Source organism: Hippoglossus hippoglossus, chromosome 12, assembly GCF_009819705.1.
Source record: "Hippoglossus hippoglossus isolate fHipHip1 chromosome 12, fHipHip1.pri, whole genome shotgun sequence".
Classification (NCBI taxonomy): Eukaryota; Metazoa; Chordata; class Actinopteri; order Pleuronectiformes; family Pleuronectidae; genus Hippoglossus; species Hippoglossus hippoglossus.
In genome coordinates this window covers 4,182,957-4,206,711 of record NC_047162.1, presented here as the reverse complement: position 1 = coordinate 4,206,711, position 23,755 = coordinate 4,182,957, and the positions used below count along the sequence as shown (strand labels likewise).

The 23,755-nt window shown below is 42.1% G+C and overlaps 1 long non-coding RNA gene across 1 annotated transcript; it reads right to left on the bottom strand.

Moving 5' to 3' along the window:
• Positions 1-3,155: 3,155 nt before the first annotated feature.
• Positions 3,156-20,505, bottom strand: LOC117772023. The gene is made up of 3 exons (XR_004615705.1): positions 20,495-20,505; positions 19,105-19,114; positions 3,156-3,255 (listed from the first exon to the last, which is right to left on the bottom strand). It is a non-coding gene; the product is annotated as an uncharacterized LOC117772023 (long non-coding RNA).
• Positions 20,506-23,755: the final 3,250 nt, after the last annotated feature.

Sequence of the window (23,755 nt, the reverse complement as noted above, 5' to 3'; positions counted from 1 at the left end):
TCTGATTAAAGTATTATTACTTTTCTTGGCTCGCGAGTTTGTTTCTGTCTGTTGCAACTGTCTGAAGATGACTTGTGAAATCTGGTCCAAAGTTGTTGTCACTAACCCTGGATATACTTTTTGGGATTTCTGCATAAAGCAGCTCAGGGATGAAGATTCTGTGTGTAATTGTGTGAATGTGGAAGTGTTGGGATGGAGGAGAAATAGCGAATCTGTTTTTCTTTTCTCTGATTGTTGCTTTGTAGGACAGGAACCATAGGCCGTTTTCAGAACGTCAAAAACAGAAATCTGCATACAGGCGAGGGCTGGTGCAGCAGGCAGAGGCAGGACATGGCGTATTAATTCCACTGCTTTTCTTTACAGCACATCACCACTAGCGTTGGGTCTCATCAATAAAAACTCTCTGTACATCTTTGTCAGTGTCTCAGTGTGACACCATGTTTTCATCCTGAGATATTTGTATTCTTTTTGTTAAAGACATCGACACGACCCCTCACTCAAAGTTGTTCTTGATCGCCTGGCAGGAGAAACTACAGAGAAAGTCAAGAGCCTCTAACTCGGACATTTGCATTCTCACAAACAGACCCCTCTGGAGAATGTCAGGAGATTATCCGGAGTTCAGTGCACGTCTGAAAGCAGCTACATGTCCTCCTCCACCTCCTCTGTCCCATAAGACCCTGACCAATCGAGGTAGACGTCATCGTTCATGACTGTTTCAGCTCCGTCATCTCTGTCGAACCACCCGGTGTTGGAGTCCAGTATGACCGGACAGTCTCACCACTTCATCACGTTGGATTAAGCCAAGTGTCTCCACCCCGGCTGCATGCCAGGAGAGGTCAGCCTGGGCAGGGTGCCTATACAAACACAAGCCAGCCTCTCCTCCTCTCTTCAGTGACTGCAACAAGGCCGAGCGTGCAGGGAGAGGAGAGTGTGTTCAACTAGTCTGCTGAGTTTTCACAGATAAGTATCTCTGAGAGAGGCCCTGATCATTTCAAGCAGGATTGTCGAACCACTTCTATGTACCTGTATATAAGATTGAGTGCTTGTGTGCGTACATGGGTTCATATGTCTGTGAATGTAAAGACCAACTCGAGTTTGTCCGTCTGGGTTAAATCCATCTGCGATCCATATCACCAGCTCCACCCTGTCTTGTAAGGAGTGATCTCACCTTCCAGACGGCTTGTTATTCTTACAGCCTCAGTCCATGGCCACCACGTATTCTCTTCAGTGAGTAAAAAGTGCACGCTAATAATTTCATTCCTGTATAAATACTGATCAAATACCTTTTTATCTGCTTTAAACTTAGAAATATGTACAACCCAATGAATCCACATACTAAATCAATGATAAGTCATTTTATTTATGTTGTGTGTTATATTGTATGCGCATAGTCTGATTAACAGAATATGTGCATTGAAAACAGAATGAATGCTTGTGTTTGTATAAACTTGCAGGGATTAAAAATAGATTTGATGTTTCATGGCAAAAAATGTTGGGGGAAAGTTCCCTCCTGTTACTTTGTGCATTTGGTGATAATAACAAGCTAAGTTCAGTTTGCTGTGACGGTCAGATTGCAGAATTGTGGATCATTTAAAGGCTATCAGCTTAATTTGGGCATTTTGTGCCCGAGTAAAAACCCAAACAGAAAACAAATATCTCAGCATGAAAAAGTGGTGCCATACATGTAAAAGAAAGACATTGACAAAGTTGTCCAGAGAGATTTCGGTAATAAAGGCCGATGCCGGTGTCCATGTGCTGTAAAAACATTTGATCGCTGCAGCCGAATCAATAAGATACATCCGGTCCCTGCCTGCTGCTCCACCCTCACCTGAACGCTTTCTGTGTTGTAACCTGTGAACGTGTCTGAGCAGAGAATCTCCTGCTGTCCATGTGAGAAAGTTGACCCGATTGTGTGGACATGCTCCAAAGTTCATGTCCAAAACCGGCTTAAGTTATCACTTCATAACATGATACTGTTTTTCCTTTCATACATATCCATACAAAATGAGTTATATGGCGACAATAAACGATTGAAAGTCAAGCCAGTCATCTGAATGTGTGCCCTGCCCAAGACACAACTACACTGTTTCCCATCCCAGAGGAGTTGTGTGCTCCCCTCGCCCATCACGCACTGACATAGGTACATAAATACATTTAGAATTATGTAGCAATTGTAATTGCAGAGTTAATCGGAATAATCTAAACATAATACAGCTTTGTATTGCAAACAAATAAATATAAAATACATCAGTGAAAAACGGATTTACAACAGACTAATTTCGCAAGAATCATACAATGGTCTGGACCACTTGTAAATTGTATTTGTACCTGAAAGGAAACTAAAAATAGGTGAATGTCTCAGGTTCTCCTATATCATCCGTTAACACCACTTCAGAACGAATCTGTTCACGCGAACGGCTCTTGCATGACGCCCAATTTCTATTATCTTCTGCATCCATTAAGTTAAGCTGTCCACACTTGTCACTCGGTCAATTTCGAATGAATTCTCGGTGTGAGAAATGGAGGCAATAAAGTGGGAGTAGATGGGAAAAGGACACTGTGCTGCGTGCAGTCTGAGTCGTAATGAAAGCAGGGAAATGAACATCCCCCTGGCCGTGACCAAAGTCCCCACTGTGTGTCATTTTTATGGCATGATCCCTCTTGGACGCCACTCCTTGGCCAAAGGGGAATTCAGCTCAGCAGCACCCAGATAAGGGCTGATTTTCTTTCTTTCTCACCTCAGATTTCCATCTTTTCTCCCTGCGTCAGCGTGCGCCAGTCCCCCTGTTTTCACACCAACCCTCATCTCTCACCTCGTCATCCTCCTTTCTTTCCCTCTCTGTCTCTGCTCTGATTCAGATCATGTAATCCATACATACATCCATTTCCGTTGCACTCTCCCAAGGCTGGGAAGGAAAGGGCACAGACAGTGGGGTATGAATACACAAGTCTGTGCTTCAGCCCTCTCAGGATGAGACACCACATGGAAACTGAAATCTAACCTTGAAGCTGAAACAATAATTCCATATTTGTACAATTTCAGTTTTTTCCACCTTTGACAAACGTGAAAATGTGAAACTGAACATTTGCCAACATCCCCCTTTATGTACAGATGCTTTTTCTGGCAAGCCTTCCTGAGACAAATGGTTTCCTGAGCTGGTTTCAGACATGACCTGCGGGTAAAATCCTGAGAATTGGATATGGAGTTTACCTGCAGTTTCCCTTTCACACAGGCACAACGCAGCAGGAGGTTTTCTGCACAGGCTCTCCTGAATTTCTACTAACTTTATACTTGGAGGCCAGGCGGAGAAAGTCCACAGAAACTGCAGAGCCTCTCACTCGGACATTTGAATTCACACATGCACCTCCTCCGGGGAAAAAACCCGAAGAATCTGCGGAGCTCAGTGCATTTCTGAAAGCCGCGCTACTTTCAGTCATAAATAGAAAAAGACAGGTTTCTCATTTTATGTCTGTCAATTATGATGAGTAAGATAAAATGAGATAATCCTTTAATAGTCCCACAATGGGGAAATTTGCAATATTACAGCAGCAAGAGTCAAAAATAGGCATCGGTAGTAATAAGAAACCCTGCAATGCTGCAATGCAATAAATATATTGTTAATTGTCCTTGTGTCGCTGTGGAAATGTGATCTGCAAACCTTTGATTAATAAGGTCTCGTGTGGTTCTCGTTAGCAGCTGCAGCTCTCACTCAAACCCTCCTTTCTGTCTGTTTTAATGCCCCATGTATTTCGGGTTGGGACTGGCTCCTCATCGCTCATTCTGGAGACATTAATTAGACTTGCATTCATTTCCTGCAGACTTACAAGTACCACAGCCTTAACCTAAATCTTACCTTGACTGTCTTGTGTCCCCAATTGAACGACTCAACCTGAATTAAGTGCTTTTTTAGTCTGACATTAATGCTTGTTTCAATATCACATTTCAATCATTGACAATTTTGTTTTGTGGGTTGTACACATGTACATGGCTCATAACGCCACCCAGTGTTTCAAACCAGTTTGGACCATGCAGGGCCCGTGTTTGCGTAGAGTCAGCTGTTTGGGGCATCTTTCTACGATATGACATTTATACTTCAGGCAGACAACTCAAGTTTGAAATGTTCATTGCAGCAGCAGTGCATAGTTAGTGTTTGATGTCTAGGCTCTGACTTCATCACTATGATTAGATAGATATAATGGGAGTGATGAGCAAATATTTATAAACCCGCCTGTCGGAGCCTACAGGTGGATGCTGCGGTGGAGGGGCTGAATCCACCGGCAGCAATACTGAAGCAGCAGCAGCGGGGGGGCAAGAGTAATGGGAAATGCTTGCAGCTCAAATAGACCGCTGAATTGGAAGAGTGGGTATTACAGAAGATTGTGGAGAGTGAGGCACATCACATGATTGGAGCAGCGCAGCTCGAGTTGGCTGCCTGAACTAGCTCGCAAGCATCCCTCCATATATATGAAAAAGGTTCACACCCTGTAGTCAAAGGACGGAGGTCACCAGCCTTATTTTAAAATCTATGCTGAAATTAAACCCCCAAAACCCCCCACATCGTCTACCATTCTTCCTCTCTGGGGCTTAGGCTGTCTCACAATCACACTTCATTTAAACAGCCTGTGCCAGCGGTTTGAACGCCTCGAGACAACCACGCTCCTCAGACCCAGCTGTCAACGGGCCGCCTGTGCTGGCGGTTCAAACGTCTCCGGTCGACAGTGGTCTTGGAAAGGTAGGCATGCCTTAGCCCCGCCTCCCCTCTTTGCATTCTAGAGACATTTCTCTTCACTGAATCATGTGCATGGCGACAAAACCATTCACGTATTCCTGCCTGGTGTGTGAGTCACATGTTTTCCCATTATCTTCTCTCCATTCACAGTCTCGGGATCTGTTAACAGAGAGATAACACCTTCGGCATGAGCTGAGATTTCTGTAATGAACCGGTTCTGATTGATAACATCGCCAATCGTGATGTATTCAAAATCCACACCTCATATCTCCTACGAGTGATATTACATCTGCAGTGTTGTATAAAGCCTCTTAAAGACACTCCGATTTTTTGGTAAGAAATATTTCGGACAAATTCTTGCACATTCTCAAACAAAAGAACATTCTCTAAAGGAACTGCACATATGCATGGGTCTAATAAAATGTTGATCATCCTTTCGGTCTACCCTAAACCTTTGAGATTCTCTGTCAGAAGGACGTGGCTGATATATGAAGTGTCACCAGTAGGCCTCGGGCCATCCAATCAATTTCCCAAAGCCCCGAGCTTTGCGGAGGCCCACTAAATCACCCGGCCACGCTGTCCTCCAACAAAGGAGTTGAGACAGCAGCACATTCAACCACTGTGTCTTTCTGTGTGTCCAATAAATCACCAACAAATAAAGGTAGTCATTGTACACATGAATGGTTTTTAAGGACTGACTCTTCCGAACTTCACGAGGTTGTTGCTGCAGCGGCAGGGAACATTGTTTACTGTACAGCTGCAGTGCCGCTGTTGTAGTTTCTCTTGGTCCAAACTCAGAAAGGAGCTGATGCCCACAGCCTTGGAAACCAGATGAATCTCCCAGGTCGATCGAAAAGGGAGAAGCATCTGGACTCCGTGTCCGTGAGAGCAGTTCCACACTGAGTGGGAGGCTTTTAAACATTTCCACCAATCAAAATGAGTCTGATAACACAGATGCATTGTGAAACCTTAACATCGCAGAGGTTAACGTCTGTAAACATTATATCTATGATCCAGAATAAGGGCAATATTTTCCATTTTCATGTGACTTGACACACTTGGTGACAGTATGAAGAAAAAACTCCCTTATCTCATGTTCTACCATAAAGCATTCACCAACAAAACCTCAGAGGACTGAAAGAGTCCCTGAAACCTTTTGACTGGTTCAAACTTTTTATACTTTTTACATCTTCAAAATATCTTTAATTAAGGCAAATTATAGATTTCTTGAACTTGAATTAGGAGTCAGAATTAAACAACAACTGAAACTGGAATTATAGTTGCACATATCTGTTATGTATATAGAAAGAGCATTTTTACAAGAAGATGAGTAGTTGTTTTTTGTATAAACTGCTGCATAAAAAAAATCCATCCAATTAATAATCAATTATTGAACAAATAATCAATAGATTAATCGATTATCAAAATAGTTGCAGTCCTACAAATAATAAAGGAAGGCCAGTGCTGGAAGGGGTTGAGTATTAGGTTCTGACCCTGGTAGCTGACACACTCCTTATATCAATTGTTTTGATTACCTTGTTTAAAATAATTGTATGTAATTCACGTGAGTTGACATTTTAATATAACAGACTCAACCACCCGATGTGTCTTTTATTGCCCTGAATAATAGAATAAACAGAGTTGTAGATTTAAGGACACAATTGAGCCTAGTGTTAGTTCAGACAGGTCATAAAGGTCAAACTCCAGTGCGTCAGCCGACAGCAGCTGATGGCTCAGCTGCTTCTGGCCTGTGCATTCAATTGGCTAAGCTCATATTGCCCACAGCGATCCAGACAAATGTGACCAGCTTCTGAGGCAACTATCCACAGCACCACCAGAGACAAGCAGTGTAACTTTCATGTGATGTTTTAGAATGAATCCAAGTGTTTGTGCTGGGGGGGAGTTTTCAGCTAAATGGATGAGTTAGCGTCACTTAATTACCGTGCATTATCTCCTACGGGCTTCACAGAATGTGAGTAAACACAATTTAAACCTTAATGTAGTGCAGAGAAGCAAGAAGTCTCCCTCTCTCTCTCAAAACACACACATCTGAACAAAAACAGGAAACATGCACATATGAATTGTGAAGGGTGATGGTTTTGTATAGTTTTACAATTTTTTTATATTGTTCTAGTAACACTGTGTTTACTCTGTCAAAGGCATTTTGTCGAGTTCTTATTGGTGCATATGTTTTGTGGAGGGATGAGGAAACTAAATCTTATGAGTGCAGCTTTGTTTTCGTGACTATAACTAATTAGTAATTAATTATAACTAATTAAGTTCCCTTTGTTGCTGACGGGCAGTAATCCCGAGGTGGACAAAACAACACAAAGTAAACACGTCAGGCGAAGGAGGTACAAGGTTCCTGCCGGGCTTTTTTATTTAGATGGTGAAAGAAATTTCATTTTTTTCACAAAAAAACTCAGACATTTGCGTTCTTACATACAGCCCCTCTGCAAAATGCCTGGAGTTCAGTGAATGTCTGGAAGCAGCTAAAAAGTGATCTATACATCAACATTAAATGGAAATATGTTTTACTTTTTCTATCATCATGTAGAAGTTAGTAGGCAAAAACAAAAACTGTATAATAATAATAATATTAACAAAAGTAAATTCTGCAAGAGCTGAAGATGACATCAGAAGACTGAGGCGTTATAATGTTGCGTTCTGTGAAAAAAACACCATAATGGTCTTATTTTTAATGATGGATTGCGTTTGCTGAGGCTGCAGTAAGTCTCAGCGTGCTGCTGTTAAAACAAAATGAGCCTTGCTCTTCCAGCAGGCACCCGTAATGAATTTACAGAATTTAGACTTCTCGTGTGCATTAGTCATAAATTTGGTTTTTGTTTTTGTTCGTTTTTTTAAGTGTCAGACACAATTTTATTCACAAAGTTTTGACCACATTTGTGTTGGGTTTCATATCTGATCTGGGTACAAGCTGACATCTACATCTTCATAGGTGTCTTAGACGTGTATGGCACTGCTTTTTTATCCTGAGATATTTTGTACTCTTTTTTTCTCTTTTGCCTCTGTCGTGTGTTACAATCGTCATCACCCCCATCTTGGAGGATGGGGGTGGATCTCCTGCTGTTTTCCCACATGGGGGGGGGGGGGGGGGGGGGGGGAATGTATGAAGATTATCCGGAGTTCAGTGTATGAAAACAGCTTCAGAGGACTTCCTCTGCTGTCCAAAATAAGTTTCGGAGTTTCTGTCATTGTAATCATCAATTAACTTGCTAATGTATTACATTATTATTACAAACAATAACCCAAAACAATTAACATAATATTGGGTGGTGTATTTTCAATTAAAATGCCCAACATTACTGTGGGTCTCACAGTAAAAGTGCACACACACACGTAGCTGCAACACATTGCCGTGCCTGATAACCTTTCTCCAGTCACGTATAGCGCCGCAGGCAGACAGCTGGGGAGTGGCCGGGCAGGAAGGAGGGTCTGGGGTCTGACAGAGAAACCATCCGCCTCCGTCTATAACTCACAATGTTATGAGGCCATGGCTGCACACCTACTTTCAGGTTTTGAGAACAGACTCGTCCTCGTGTCCTCTCTCTGTCTCTGTCGTTTGGAGAGAAGCGTCTCAGACCTAATTTCTGAGCTGCCCTCATTATAATCTGTATGAGGAAATAACATTCAGGACAGAATTTTTTTTAAATATTTGAATGAAGGTATATTTGACGTGTGCTTTGTATTTGCTTATGAGCAACCTTGGCTCTGGTATGTGCACTCAACAGTGTAACATCACCAGCGGATGACAGGTTAACGTGTGAACATTCCTGTTTGGAGGTGATGCCACAAAGAGCTGTTTTAATGGAGATGACATGATGTGTTTTTTTCCTTTGCGCACAGCTCCTGTGCATATGTATTGTTCTCAAAATCATTTTCCTTCAGAAGCTCGAGAGAGGATTTCCCTTCTGTTTCAACTACTTCTGTGGGGGAAAACCAAAACTGGGTTAGCAGACGAGCGCTGCCCTGGGTCACACCAGAGCACATCGGGAGTTCATGCCTGTCTGAGTGAAATACGAAGCTCACATCACCTGATACTGCCGAGTTTGCAGGCCTGTAGCTGTTACACATTCAGTTTTTGCCGACTATTATTTATTACTAACACACATTGAAGTCCAAATTAATCCTGATCCTGAACTTAGAGGTTGTGTATTTGTCGTATAAGGTTTCCTCACAGTGTTGATATGTTTCACCATGGGAACATTGAGGTTCTATCTTATGTATTATTTGTTGTTTTCTTCTTCTCGTTTCCATTTGCGAGTCGGAAGCTCGGCCTTAGCGACAGACAAACCCTCGCAGGTGGAAGCAAAGGGTTCACAATCTATTATTCATGATTTATCTGTAGGATGGGTTCGTTAAGAATTGATTACTCCGAGGCAGGCCGCTAAAGAAAGAGAAAATGCGAGAGGAACTTGTCTGACCCGAGACGGCCTAGATGAGTCGCCGAGTCTTTCTTCCTGTCTCCCACATTAGTTTGATGAATAACACTGACACACACCTACACCGCGGGTCATCCATCAGCCTCGTACCGGCTCACACGCAGAAAGGAGGACATCAAATATTTACGCCCACGACTCCTCCCTGGGCATAACAGAACCCTGACACATACGCTGTAGTGAATTATTGAAACTCTCTGGCAACTGTACATTTAAAAGCACACCCACAGTGGTGGATGGGCAGGTTAGGTGAAGCGTCCGCCCAGCGTAATGGTACAGATACTGAGCTGAGGTCAGGAATATCTGCATCTTTGTACAGAGAGAATCGTTGTCTCAAAAGTATATTCTCATTAATTACCCCTTGTGTCTCACATAAGTAATTGAAGCATCATTCCTCTCACTAATAATAAAACTGTACTCATCCATTTACCTGAAAACAGGAAAACAGCAACATTGCTAGAAGAGGTTCTATGGGGAGAAAACAACTTCAGCAGTCAGAGGATCAGAGAGGCCAGATAGTCTTATTATCTAAGACTAAGAATTTGGTGATAAAACTAAAACTCTACAACTGTAGGCTCATTGCACTGAAAAAAAAAAACATATATAGAACTTCAGTAAGTGCAATATGTCAAAGTTCAACTGGGTAAGGTTTATCCATAAACCATTGGCTATTTATAAAGATGCATAACACATTTCCACTTCCTCCCACTATCCACAAATGAAGCAAAAAGTCTGAACAGTAGCGTTCAAGGGAATGGAGCCGTGGTAGTGAGGTCCCGCCTATACACGGGCTGAACCAACTGCAAGTCAGTCTCAGCTGTCAATCATGACGTTTCACCCTGTTTCACCCTCCGTCAAGGCCCAACAGTCCCCTTATGAAACCACATTTAAATTGGCAATATTAAATCTAGATTTTTATTTGGAGCTGCACCAAATTCTACACACTCACAAATATCAGGGGGATATTCAGGGGAAACATGCCTGATTTTTTTTCATGAAGAACCATGAATAATTTTTTGAGAAATCAACGAAAAAATATAGAAAAATGCATTTAGCATTAGCATTTAACTCAAAGCACAAATGTGCCAGCATAGAGTTTCACAGAAGCTGTTCCACATCAGGAACCTTTGCAGGAGCTCCATAGGAACCAGTGTCTAAATTCATTTCCAGGGAAATCTTTTGATCCCCCAAAAAGTCCCTGCTTGGGGGATAGTGCTTTACGCGTGGGGCTTGCAACACTCAAGATGCCTGATTAGTTTAGTACTAAAGTACTCTAGTATTTAAGATTGTCGCAGTAGTTAAAACGTCTGCTTCCTTCCTCTAAGTCTAGCGTTTTGTTTGTTATGAATGTGTTTTCACCGGGGCTTCTCTTTTGCAGCACTAATTGGATCGCCTCCATTTTCACAGTTTTTATAGCCCCATTGTTGTGTATTCTTTTGCATTACCACCACGGGGTGGAGTGGAGTGGAGCAGCTTGATGTAGCTCTCAGTTGTTCAGACGTCAACAGGCTGAATTGCCTAATCTCCCCTGGTCTTTAGATCGCAGGTGAACAATCGTCTGCAGGAACATTTATTTCCTTGAAAAAAGTCTAAGACTAAAAGTCCCATGTAAAATGATTAAGTGGTTCGCTGTACATTGGAACCTTCCGACATCGAAAGCTAGTTCACATGGAAATCAATCCACATGTAACAGAGTTTTCCAAATTCTCCTTATCAGTGTGGACACAGTGTTAAACTAGCCAGACAGGATTTCACACAATGCGTTTTGTTCATGCACAAAAGGTGATGATTAACAGAGTTAATGAGAAACTGGCCTTCACTGGTGCATGTGTGTATCGAAAGCCAATAGTCCGCCCCATGAGAAAAAAGAAACACAAGTAAAAATGTGTGATTCACACCTTAAGCGATCCTTGTCTACCTCCTTCCGTGGTTTTCTAAATTGCAAAAGCTACTCTGGCGTCATCCCACTGTGTTGTTGCCCGCAGCCTCCCAAATAGGCGCCCGGTGGCGAGCTAACAAGTAGATGACAGTCTGTCCCAGCGGGGGGGGCGCCAGCACCATCAAATCCCGAAGCGGGTGAAGAGATTAGAGGGGGGGGGGGGGGGGGGGGGGTGTATCAGTGGGAGAAGAGGTGAGAGAACACTGGGGTCTGAGCACAGGGGAACCAAACGCTCAACCTCTTCCAATTAAGAGGCAGCGGGGGGGCCAGGAGCTCCCACTGATGGAGCTGCTCGTGCGGCATCAGAAGCTTTTGCAATGATATTCCACGTGTATTCCAAGTGCATGCATTGTTACAGTGCATTTTCTCACTTCGTTTTTTTTATGAATGAGCCGTGTGGTGGCGGGGGGGTGGGGGGCGGCAGGCCTGTTCCCGCCGCCCGGGCCAATCAGAGGTGTCGTGGCAGAAGCGTGTGTGTTTCTGTGGTGTTAAGCATCCTGCAGCCTGTCGTCTCTGTGTGGGACTAATCAGGAGAGGCTGGGTTTGTTTGGGTGCCTTTAGAGGACGCCCCCCCCCCCCCAGGCCCTTTCCCAAAACATATGTGAGCGATTATGACAGATGGGGCCCTCGACCGGGGCTGGAGGAGGGTGATGGAAGAGCGCGATGTCAGGATCTCGAAAGGCCTGCTTAAAATGTGACTCTTCGTGTTTTGGAACTGATGTACTGGTGTGACTAATTCAGCTCCGGGACTCTGTTTTTCTGACAATAAGTCAGCTCTTACCAAATAGTTCTCTCCATCCACCCACAGACAACCCTTTCTTTCTGACTCAGTGCTTTACGGTCTTATACATCTGGGCATGTACGCAAGAGGCTGAAAGCAATGTTTTCACAATGATGTCACTTAATCCTACTTCAACACTGACCGTATGTTTTACCGTCATGTTGTTATCTAACCATTATTCACCACCTTTTTTTTAAGTGTGCGGGAGAAAATATGAGTCCAGAAGCTGTCTCATTATCCCCTGTCTACTTTTAATACTCAGTGTTATCCACACAATGTTTAAAGTTGTCACAATAACCATTCACATGTATAAACTCCTCAGTGGCACGTACTGTTTGTCAAACACTTACTCCTTTCAAAACATTTAACCATCCACCCTCACAGAGATGATTGCATTTCAACATAAAAGGATACGCCCACACACACACACACACACACACATACACACACCTTATACTTGAGGTGGAGTTTACTTGATGTCTATTGGCTTACATCATTAAGGCTAGTGTGTTTGATTTTTAGTTCCTTTCTTCTTTTTTTCTTTGAATCTCTACACAATTAGAATAAAAGTAATAATAGTAATTTGAAATAAATAGATATAAGGCATAAAAAATTATAATTAGTAAAAGTGGAATATGATAAATAAAATAATAAGATTTTTTTCAGTGAGATTTTTGCATTTGCAGAAAGGCAGGGTCAGATATAGGGAACGTAACACTAAGATTGTGTTTTTTTCCGTATAAAAACACAGTACCGTGTACCACAGTTCCACCTTGGTGTGATAATGTCCATTTTCATTTGTAAACTTAAAGTCACTCATTCAAGTTATGGTTGGTGGTTTTACATCTTTCCACTTTCTCTCCTGCCAATAGTATATGTAGGACTTTTACTTCTCTTAATAAATTCTACATTTAATTCAACGTTACTGGAGAATTTGTCAACATACCAGCTGAGAAGTATGTGTCATTTTACGACGGTTATTTCATGAACTGGAGAAATCTAGTTAGGCCTTAATCTTCCTCGGGTCGTTCCAGCCTGTAAGTGTTGATGCCAGTGAACTTGTATTTTAATGATAACTCGTGGCTCATTCTCCAACCCACCAGCGGCATCTTTCCATTTCAGGACTGATGATTGATTTGTTCCATTTTTATTTAAGACTCCCTTTAAACTGTGAGCAGGAATTTGTAAGAGTTTCAAGACCAAACCACGCCAATAAACAACCAATGACAATAAGCTGCCCAACCCACACTGCTGCAGGATGAGTCATTTTATCCCATTATTTCTCCTCACCAGAAGACGGCCAGTAATGAGTAAACAAGGCATTATGTTCTTTTCTCAAAGGCTTCAGATCCAGGCACAGCAGAATGATGCAAAACCAACAGACAAGCAACACCACGTATTGTTATTCACCATAAAGTTTCATTTCTGGGGAACTGCAGCAGTTTCTCTCTATTCAAATGTGCTGAAAATGGTCTCAAAGCTTGGGGGAAATGCAGTGGAAATCTCATTACAGTGTACACATGCTGGAAAAAATGTTGGCTCCGGGGCAAATTAAACACTCTCTCCTGAATCGCAATAGGCTTGTTAGGATTTCAGTGTGGAAATGTAGCACGGGGGGGGGGGGGGGGGGATGTGCTTGCTGACAGTTCTGCCACTACCTGACTGCTTTAACAAGCAGGGTTAAACTGTAACCTGTGGACTGCTGTGCCCCTCGCAGCAGCAGCTGCACACACTGATTTACATGAGATGTGACTGCTGGAATTTCCATCTATAGACTAGACAGTGGCCTGAAGCTCACTGGTAGGTGTGTGTGTGTGTGTGTGTGTGTGTGTGTGTGTGTGTGTGTGTGTGTGTGTGTGTGGGTCGTGTGTGTGTGTGTGTGTGTGTGTGTGTAAACAGTCATTGATATTTGGGTCAATTCACATTCCAGCAAGCTGTGATTCGCCCACCAGGACTGTGATTGTTCAGAGGTTTCACAGAGCACAGCAGATTTTATTGGGTGCTAATGAATAGTAGCAAAGTGCTCACCCTTAAGAGTTTTATAAATAGTTTCAGAGCTTCAAAAAACTATTGATACTAGCAATCGATACTGAGTCAAGATCACAAGAAAGAAAATATCAGGTCTTTGAGCAGCCACGAGGAGAGTGTTCCTCAAATAAATCCACCAAACAAACAGAAATGTCAGATTCAAATCATCCACCCAGATGGCTTTGCATCATTTCAGGTCTGACTGGCGTTCTTTTAGTTATGTCATCTCGTTGTGTCCTCTTCTTCCGCTTTGGTTAAATGCCACCCGACGGGAGGTTCGGAGCCGCCAGCCGTTTATCTGGATTCAACCAACTTCTGATATTTGTGGTGGAGTCACAAAAAAAAAGAAAATCTCAGGTGGTGAGATGCCTCTAGGTTGCAGGAAAATAAAACAAGATGTCTGCTAACACACCAAATACTATAAACTAGTGTAAAATAAGATGAATCTTTGTTGAGATGTATTTTGTAAATTAGCTTGTTTTCCTTATATTTATTATTGAAATTTACACAATTTAATTAAATAGTAATTACATACAGAAGACAGTATACATAGTGCATAATTACATCTATCCATCTCTTGATGAAAAGACCAAAACCAAGAATGACCCTAAAAAGTATTGTCTGTGTATCCAAGGCCTGATATATTATTGCTGTTCCCTCGTTGCAATAAATGTGAATAATGCAGTTTGTTTTTGAATCAATCCCACATTCTGCAGTTGTAAACACTCACCAGAGTATCACTGCACCATTTAAAACTGTGTTAACTCCTGTTTGCTAAAAAAACAAAACAAACACACAATGCCAAGCTGTTTTAGGAAGATACTGAACATTTTCTAAGAGCAAAAGCATTTATCTGTGACCCATTTTCATCTTTCATTGGAATAAAAAGGATAAGCTGGAGGAGTCAGAGGAGCGTACAGGGAGATAGATTAGAGCAGTGCTGCTTTTTGTCTTTCCGCGGTGGAATATCATCAGACTTTTCCTTTGACAGGAATAGATCGATCAACTGTGTAGATGTGAGTATAGTTTACTTTTATGAGTATTTTTCCAGGTGATGTTTGCAGTAGTTTTCTCTACTGCCTGTACTGGGTAAACACTGCTATGTATATGTATAATTTGCCACATTAAGAGGATGTGCAGGTATTAGTATTAAGATTGGCTGGATTATGTATCTATATACAGTATATATTAGAAGCATCGGTGATGGTTCATGTTTAAGTTCATGTGCAAATAGTCAAATGCATACAGGTAATACACACAGAGTATTTATGTCTGTGTGTGTCGCAGGGTCTCTGGAGCTTAACAGGAAAACACCTAGTGATTTCCAGGTCAATTAAAATTCCAGTGTCATTTCACAGAGAGTGCACGAGAGCCCCAGGGGCATTGTGGGATAACGGATGCTCACAGGACAGAGCCATACCAAATCAAACTGCTTTCACAAGCTGATGATAAAAGCCCCAAGAAGATAGGTCTTCCGGACATTTGATGACACTGATTAAAGATCGGTTCTCTCGGTGGTCAGATACAGAGAAGGGGAAAAAATAATCTGAAAACCTGCCTCAGGAAACAGAAATATGAGTGTTGAGCGGTGACCTTGAATGATTTCCAAGGTATTGAACTTGCTTCATCACAAGTGGACCAACGGCGGGATAGAGCCATTCGCTCTGGTGACTGAGAGAGTGTTATCGTTCCATTATGGCTAAAGAAGAGAGAAAAATCATTATGTTGTTGAGCTTGTTAATATTCAAATATATACAGGAAAGATGGCGATAGTTCTTGTTTATTTTATGGATCATTTTAATAACTTTTTTCAATCACTAAATCTTTCCATGAAAAGGTTCATTAGTGACCCATATGTGCACACAGCTGTCAACCACATCTCCTGGCTTCCATCAACAGAGGGAGCATGAGCGGTTGCCAAGCAAACTCAACCTGCTGCTGAAGACTGTGAGAGGAGGATGAAAGCCCCGCAGGATTTTGTGAGGGTGAGAATATTTCCTTTTTAACAGATCTTTAGAAAATAATTTGGTAATTTAACGGCTAATGTTTGGCTGAAAACGATAAAGAATGCCTGTCATATACTTCGATTACAAATGTGTTGTTATTCATTTTTATTTTGACTGAATGAGTGTGTCAGCACCATTTCGATTATCATATTGGATCTAAAGTACCGTCCGACACAAACACAATTTTTTACAAAAGCCAACTGTAGCAGCATGTCCCGTCGGTGTGAGGTAAAGTCAAGAGGTTGCAGTCCGTGGGAGACGGTGGTTTCGCAATGATTAGGGAAGAAAAAGTGTTCCGGCTGATTAGTCATGAACAAGGAGGAGTGGAGTTGTGTGTGCTCCCTGCATGTGATCTGATAGATGGAGAAGTTCTGCTGCTGCTGCTGCTCTTGCACAAAAGTCAAGAAGAGTTGAAAGTTGAACAGCGGGTCAAGGTCCGGATGTAAATGCCGAAAGAAAGAGAGAGGCAGAGGGACACGGTGGGCGTTTGAGATGGATAGAATAAAGATGGATGGTGAAACAAAAACATTTGCTCATTTTGTGTGAACTGCACATTTTGTTCCTATGTAACTGAAAGCAGCTGAAAACTGTGAAATGCTGAAGAGTGAGCGCAGGGAAACAAGAGATCAAATGTAAAACAAACTGTAAACTGTGGATTTGCAACTAGAGGATTTGCAAAGGTACAAATGCTTTTCATGACTTCTGAGGAGATTCTCACTTGTGCTTCACGAATTCGGCTGCCTCCCGGCGCTTCACCGTTTGATATGAGGTGCTCTGTTTCTGAAGATTAAACGCTGTGAAGTTGTTATGGAGGATGAGATCTGCAGGGTAAGGGGAATTCTTTGACTGCAGCCACACATCCAGAAAGAACCTTTATATGACTCAGATTTTCCCCAAATCCTTGGAATCAACGTCCATTAATACCAGAGGGAATTTACGTAACTTTATAGGGAACATGAGATATTTAAAGCAAGTTTCTCCTTTTGGGAATAAGACCTTTTCTCCTTTTTTGCACAGTTGCTGTCAATAATACCTATTTTACATCAAAATTAATAGCAGGTATACACAGATTTTCACTTATTTGAAGGCGATTGTATCTTTTCCCATCAACAGTAGAGGAGTTAGCCTCTCTGTTTTCTGCCCCCGGTGCAACTGAGGTCCTCTGCCACCTCGCTGTCTTGACAAATTAGTGTGTCATGTCTCCATCACTGCCGACCGGAGCCGATTTAAACCTGTGTGTCAACGCTGATTGTATCTTTTCCCTTTGCAAAAGCCAGATGTTGGTGAGTCTTAGGTTTATTGACCGGTGGAAAAGGGGCTGAAGAAAATACAGCGTACCCCTGGTTAAGGACTGCTGCATGGCCAAGAAATGGTCCAGTGCATTATCTACTCCGTAAACAAAATGTTGTTATGAATTAAACAAATATGATGACATCTTTTTTAATCCGTTTTGCTTGTACAGGGTTTATGTTTAGCTCTGAATAGTGCCAGGATTGCTGTTCACCTGTTGTCAGTGTCAATCATCAGCGGACTCATATCTGTGTTCAACTTTCATATTTAGAGAACAGAGTTATCTTTTTGATCTTTTATCTCAGTGAGAAAGCCAGCGAGGGTATTTCCCAACATGTTCATCTTTTCATTTTAAATACTACATTTTCCTACAGAGTATGAAATCTGCCCCCGGCTGTAGCCTGTTGAACAAAGGGAGCACTCATTCCCTGACCTCCCTGCAATGTCTTAAAAAGGTTTAAACCTTTAAGAAATCAGTTGAACAACAGAGTTGAGGAAGGGAGGGTTGGGAGGACAGTGAGAAATGAGAAGGGGGAAGTGGAGAGAGAGATCTGGAGAAGAGACAGTTGTGGGAAAAGAGCTAAATAGGCAAGATATAAGGATTTTTATTTCAAGCACATTAACCCTGTGAAGCTTCAGTATATCATGCTAAATCCCCATCAGCTCTCCTGCCTATTAGCTATTATCACCGAGAGCCATGTGTGTTATCAGGCTCCAGCACACCAGGACCAAGGTTATATCCCTGCATGTTTATGACGGTGCACTTTCCAGCAATTCAAACATGCAAGATTAAACAGAGTCCACTTTTCAGCTTGGGACCAGTAGTCACAAGTTAACAGCTGCAGGTGCTGTATTTGAGATAACCGAGAAAAGAGTCTTTATCAATTAACACCCGTACTATGGCTGCTGATTCACCCAGTGAAAACGATAATAATAATAAAGCGTTTTACGAGACAAAAATATATAAAATTGAGGACAATCAAAAGAAATTGTCGATAAAAGAATATTGGAGCGGAAATGAGCTCAAGCTGCAGATGAGAAATAAAACAAAAATATAACATTGTAAAATGAACAATGAAAAAAGTCAATTCTGACCCTTAGCCCTGAGAAAGCACCCATGTGTCTTTAAGAGGGATTTAAAAGAGAGTGAATCAACCTTTGTTACTCAGCACATGTGGCATCAGGAGTTCTGAGATGTACCAATAGTCCAGAACGGGCCTTAAAGGTCAACAACAGAATCGTAAACCTTTCTAATACTGCAAGCCAATGAAGTGAATCTAAACTGAGAGAAACGTGGTATTTGTTTTGGTTTTGGTAAGATGTCTTGATGCTGCTGGAAGACAAGCTGTCCTAGATTATGTTGGATCAAACGTGTCTAGCGAGAGTTACAGCTCTCAAGAGGATCTGAAAATATGTATGACAGTCTCTCGATTTCTACTGGATTAAAGCGAACAAGACTGGACAACCATATTAACATGCTTTTTCAAGCTGACTTCAAGATTTGTGCAGTTACGTGCTACATTTTGGGGCAGAGGGCCCAGATGTTTGAAGTATAAGCACTGACTGTGTGCAGGCTAATAGTAAATAAATTACCCCTGTCCTATCAATATTTTACTGCAGGAAATTCTTTTCACTTTTGAGGTCAATGCAGTCGTTAAGTACACTAATTTGACAGGAGTCATTAGGTTTAAGAGAGATTAAATTGAGTGTCATCTGCATAGAAGTTGATTTATGCCTGTGGATGATATACCCCAGAGGTGACATGTGGAGTGAGAACAAGAGACCACAGAATGTAGTTTGTAAATATGAGTAAAACCACTTTAAAACTGAACCACGTGGGAACCAGTGGCAACCAAAGCTGCTTTCAGACATGCACTGAACTCCAGATAATCTCCTGACGCTATCCAGAGGGGCTGTATGTGAGGACGCAAGTGTACGAGTTGGAGGCTTCAGACATTCTCCGGACTTTCTCGGACAAGCTCCCAAGAAAAAACTCTGGACTCTCTCCCAGTGAGCCCATGAAAGAACACAGCAGGAGATCCTCTGTAGGATTCATCTTGAGCGATTGGACATGTTGATGATGGACACAAAAATGGAACCAAAAAAAAAGAATACAAACATATCAGGATGATGATCTCCACAGCAAAATGTATACGTTACGTCCTGCCTCATGCATACTGCCCCTCACCTTAACGCTCCGGGATTTGTGTTTTGTTGTGAATGCTTTGGACCACAGGAACTACATACCCAGTTGTCCGCACATTTTCCTGAGTTCATGTGTGAAAACGGCTCAAGATTGTTTGAAGGAGTGGTACGGAGGTTTATTATAATGAGCTGTGGTTGTGTCTGGCAAGGTACAGTAGAATGCTATTCAGATTCCTGAGATTAATTTGTAATCGTGTTCTACAATGTACTCTAAATATAACAATTGGAACTATGGTATTGAATGCATCCAAACAAAGAGAAGAGCTAGTGACTGGACACCGGGATGAGATGATGCTAGTGCAGCAGGGAGGTAGTAGACTTGCCTTTGGAGACTGGACTTTTTCTATGAGCATTACTAATGGCATAGCTTCCTTTAAAGGAACAGTTCGACATTCTACAGTTGCTCCCTTTCTTGCCGATAGCTTGATGAACTGATCAATGCCACTCATTTGTATACTAAATATGAAGCTACATGCAGCAGCTGATTAGTAAAGCTTCTAAGCTTAAGACTGGAAACAACAGAATCTGCCCCCCTGCACCTTGTAGGCTCGCTAATCAAAGTGAAGCATACAGACAACACTTTGTAATTTTACAGGGTTTTGGGGAATCCACTGAAAGAATATGGGCTGTGACTATCAAAGGGCAAACTCATTTTGCCCAGTAATTTGTCTGTTTTGGGAGACGGAGAAATGAAAAAAAACTCTCAGCACTCCTTAAATAGACTATCATCTTCTTCTTTTTTCTTCTCTACATTGAGCATAAACAGATTTACAGGCTTATAAGTCGTACCCATTGCTGTCTGCTTCCCTGCAGACTCTGCGGCTAAATCCTCCCACTAATCTCCAATTAAAATGGTGATAATAGGTGTTTGCCCAACTCAGTGCCCACCACTGCTCCCCTGCTCTGTCCTCCCTTCTTACAACCTCCCATCAAATCTGCCATGGGGGGACTCACACAAAACACCCCCACACACACACACACACACACACACACACACACACACACACACACACACACACACACACACACACACACACACACACACACACACACACACCCACACAACCCCTGTCAGACTCTTTCCAAAGTGCCCGGAGGATTGACCTAGATTGAGCCCACTTCACAAACTAATTTCTGCAAACACAAAGGAGGATTAGCAAAGATTAAGATGACAAGGTCTGAGGATTGAGGAGTAGCTGGCATAGGCCAATTGTAATTACTGCCCTGACAAACAGAGGACTGTGGCAAATCCAGTCACTTGTGTTTAGATCTGCTTGACTCCCAAACTCTTATATAGCTTAAACCATTCACATTGACTGTACATTAATGGCTATACATGACAGTACTGTGCAGTTCAGCCGTGGCTGACGGGTCAAAGCCTCCATTATTGACAGCAAAGGCACACTATGCACCTAACAGTGGCAATTATTCATCTGAAAGGACGGAGATATCTCCTTTGATTGCATCTCCCTGGTTAACTGATTAAGTTGCACATTTGATTTTGTTATCCTGGTTTGCTCTCGTTTTGAGATGTTGCAGCACTCCTTCCTGACTCTACACAGGTTGCCTGCAAAGAGTGGCTTCTGGTGCTTAAGCAGTAATTTCCCCCTAACATTTTCCATATGTGGCTGTGCTTTGTCGAAATACACATCTGCTCTCTGCCAGTATGATTCATTAAATAATTCATGAATGCATTTTAGAATATTCACAGTATTCGTGTTGAACAGTGAGATTAGGAAATTCTAATGAAAATGGAAAATTCAATCCTCTCAGGATCACTTGAATGGCTTAAATTTCGTCTGTGTGCCGTACATCTTAAGGGAGCCTTGGCAGCTCCATACTGCTGCTCTGCTCTGAAAATAAGACTTTTTCATGTAGATCCCCTTTTCGCCGATGATGAGAGCACAAACATAAGCCCCGGCTCCATCTTCTTTACTCGATCCATACGAAGCAAAATGCTGGAGAGGGAAACATCTGTGAGGAGAACACCACAACCAAAGTTTGATGTGGTCACTGAAGCCATCAGCAAATCCGCGTGATAAAGCCCCTCTGAAATGCCAGCCCACTTTTCATCATTTCCGACTCAGCTTTGGGTGTTTTGCAAAGTTTTCATAGCACATCGGGGACTGAGTGTCTGGGTGACTGCGGCTGACTGAGCGTGTCTGTGGGTGTTTGGAAGGGGCCTCAAATGCATGTGCGGTTTGCAGTGTTTCTGTACGTGTGTATGTACATGTGTGTGTGTGTGTGTGTATGTGTGTGGTCCAGTGCAGAACAAAAGCGGACACTCATCAGCAGAGTTGGCGTGTGCACAGCACATTCGGAGCAGGAAAGAGAGGCAGGCTTTCATCTTCGCTCATGCTCGCCGAGACCCCAATGGGGACCACATGCCTGAGTCAGGCAAGGCATCCTTTTGTGTGATTAATACTAAAAAGTTTAGGGGTCTCCCGCTGTCAGACCCTGAGATGCAGCCCCGAAACACCCATCGGGGGGGCCAGAGGAAGCCAATGAAATCTCTTTAAGGCACAGATAACAACCAGGCACGGGGGGAGGCGGGCAAAGAAGGAAACCAGTCAAAATCTCAACCAGCTGTCAGACGTGCTGCATTACTCCGCTAATTACAAACTCGGTCTCTCTCATCCCCATCTCCCCACCCACTGCTGTCCCAGCCTCACCTCTGCTCCATCTGTGAGCCCGGCGTTGAATTAAGGAGGCTCTTTCTAATTGATGAAAGAGACGGAGAAATGCAGCTTCCAACCACAGTCTGACTCCACATGCTTATAAAAATGCCAGAGAAATTGAAGTTCTGCACAGCCCTCGGCCTCATTCATTAGCTGCGGCTAGGCTACTTTACCTAAGCACACATTCATTCATCAGCCTGGGAGCATGCCTCAGTAAACACACGCTTGCCTTTCCTTCAGCTATCTTTTTTATTTATTTTTAATCGTTTTCTTGATATCTTTTTTTCTAGCAAAGTTGTTTTGGTTTGCAGATTAAGATCTTAGCCTGGAGTTGTTTGTGCAGACATGCTGTCAGAGTAAGAGCAGATCTGACCTTTATCTGACAGGTAGTTTCAGGGGATCAGGGAGGGTCAGTGGGCTGAGCAGGATGAGTAATACAGCTCAGATCATGGCTCCCACCTGCAAGATTACAACAACCAGCTCCATGTTGTTCGTTTTTAAAAAGTTTGAGGAAAAAATGCATAACTACTTTGACGTACTTGTACTTTACTTGAGTCTTTCTATTTTATGGATTATTTATTTGTCAGCAAGTTACTATTCATTTGATGGTCTGTGATTCCGCGCGTCTGCCTGTATGTGGAACGCTTATCCTGAGAAATGTTCAATATGAATACAAATCACTGTAAGATAATTTTGATAATTTGATTATTTTTATTTCAGCATTTAAAACTGACAGACATTCACATGCGTTGCAGGTGCTGATCTCCGTCATGGCAACAACATTCATAGAATCACTTCTGCAAGTTGTCTTAAAAGTAAAAGCACAAGGTTTGATTTGTTGCTGCAATTCTTAATATTGAGTTTTTATTTTGAAAAGTTGTAAACTAAAGATTGTGTCGCTTGCTTAACAGACCTCTGAAATACTCAATATGGAATGTATTAAAAAATATCAGCAGTTCAGTAAATCTTTTAAACTTATATAAAAAACACACACATGAAGAGTAATGAAGCAAATTCAGTTTCATTTTATGAAAAACATTGATCTTCACTGCAGATGAACCAGGTAGGATGAACACAAAGTTTTCTAACTTCACTCTGCATCATAGACTGTTTATAAAAAGCTCTGCACACAACGTCCAGCACACAAACAATACAGAAAGTGACAGTGTATTGTAGAACTGTTTGAGGAGGACTCACTAATGACAAGGAATAATTCTGACGTAGCTCCGGAGCCTCTTCTTTTCCACCACATGAATCCTCTCATGACCCCAGATGCCATCTCTTGTGACTTTTCAAACTGTGTATAAAGTAATTTAAACTTACTGCTCCTCAGCTACCAATAAAGTTCTACTCATGCATGGGTGCCTCAGTATTATCAATTTAAAAATCTATACATAATATTACATATAATCACACCAGGCTCTCTTTCTCAGACACTTCTACTTTAGGTGATATATTTTGAATGCAGAGCTTGTAATGGAGTATTTCTAGCCTAGAATTCTTCTTCGACCACATGTTTGAAGGATTTCTCAAATCATACATGTTATCGGAATGATATAGCGACTGCAGGTCAGCGCTCACATACTCTCATGCAGTTTCCTCTGTTGAAAGTGAGGAGTTGTGGAAGATAACAGTGCA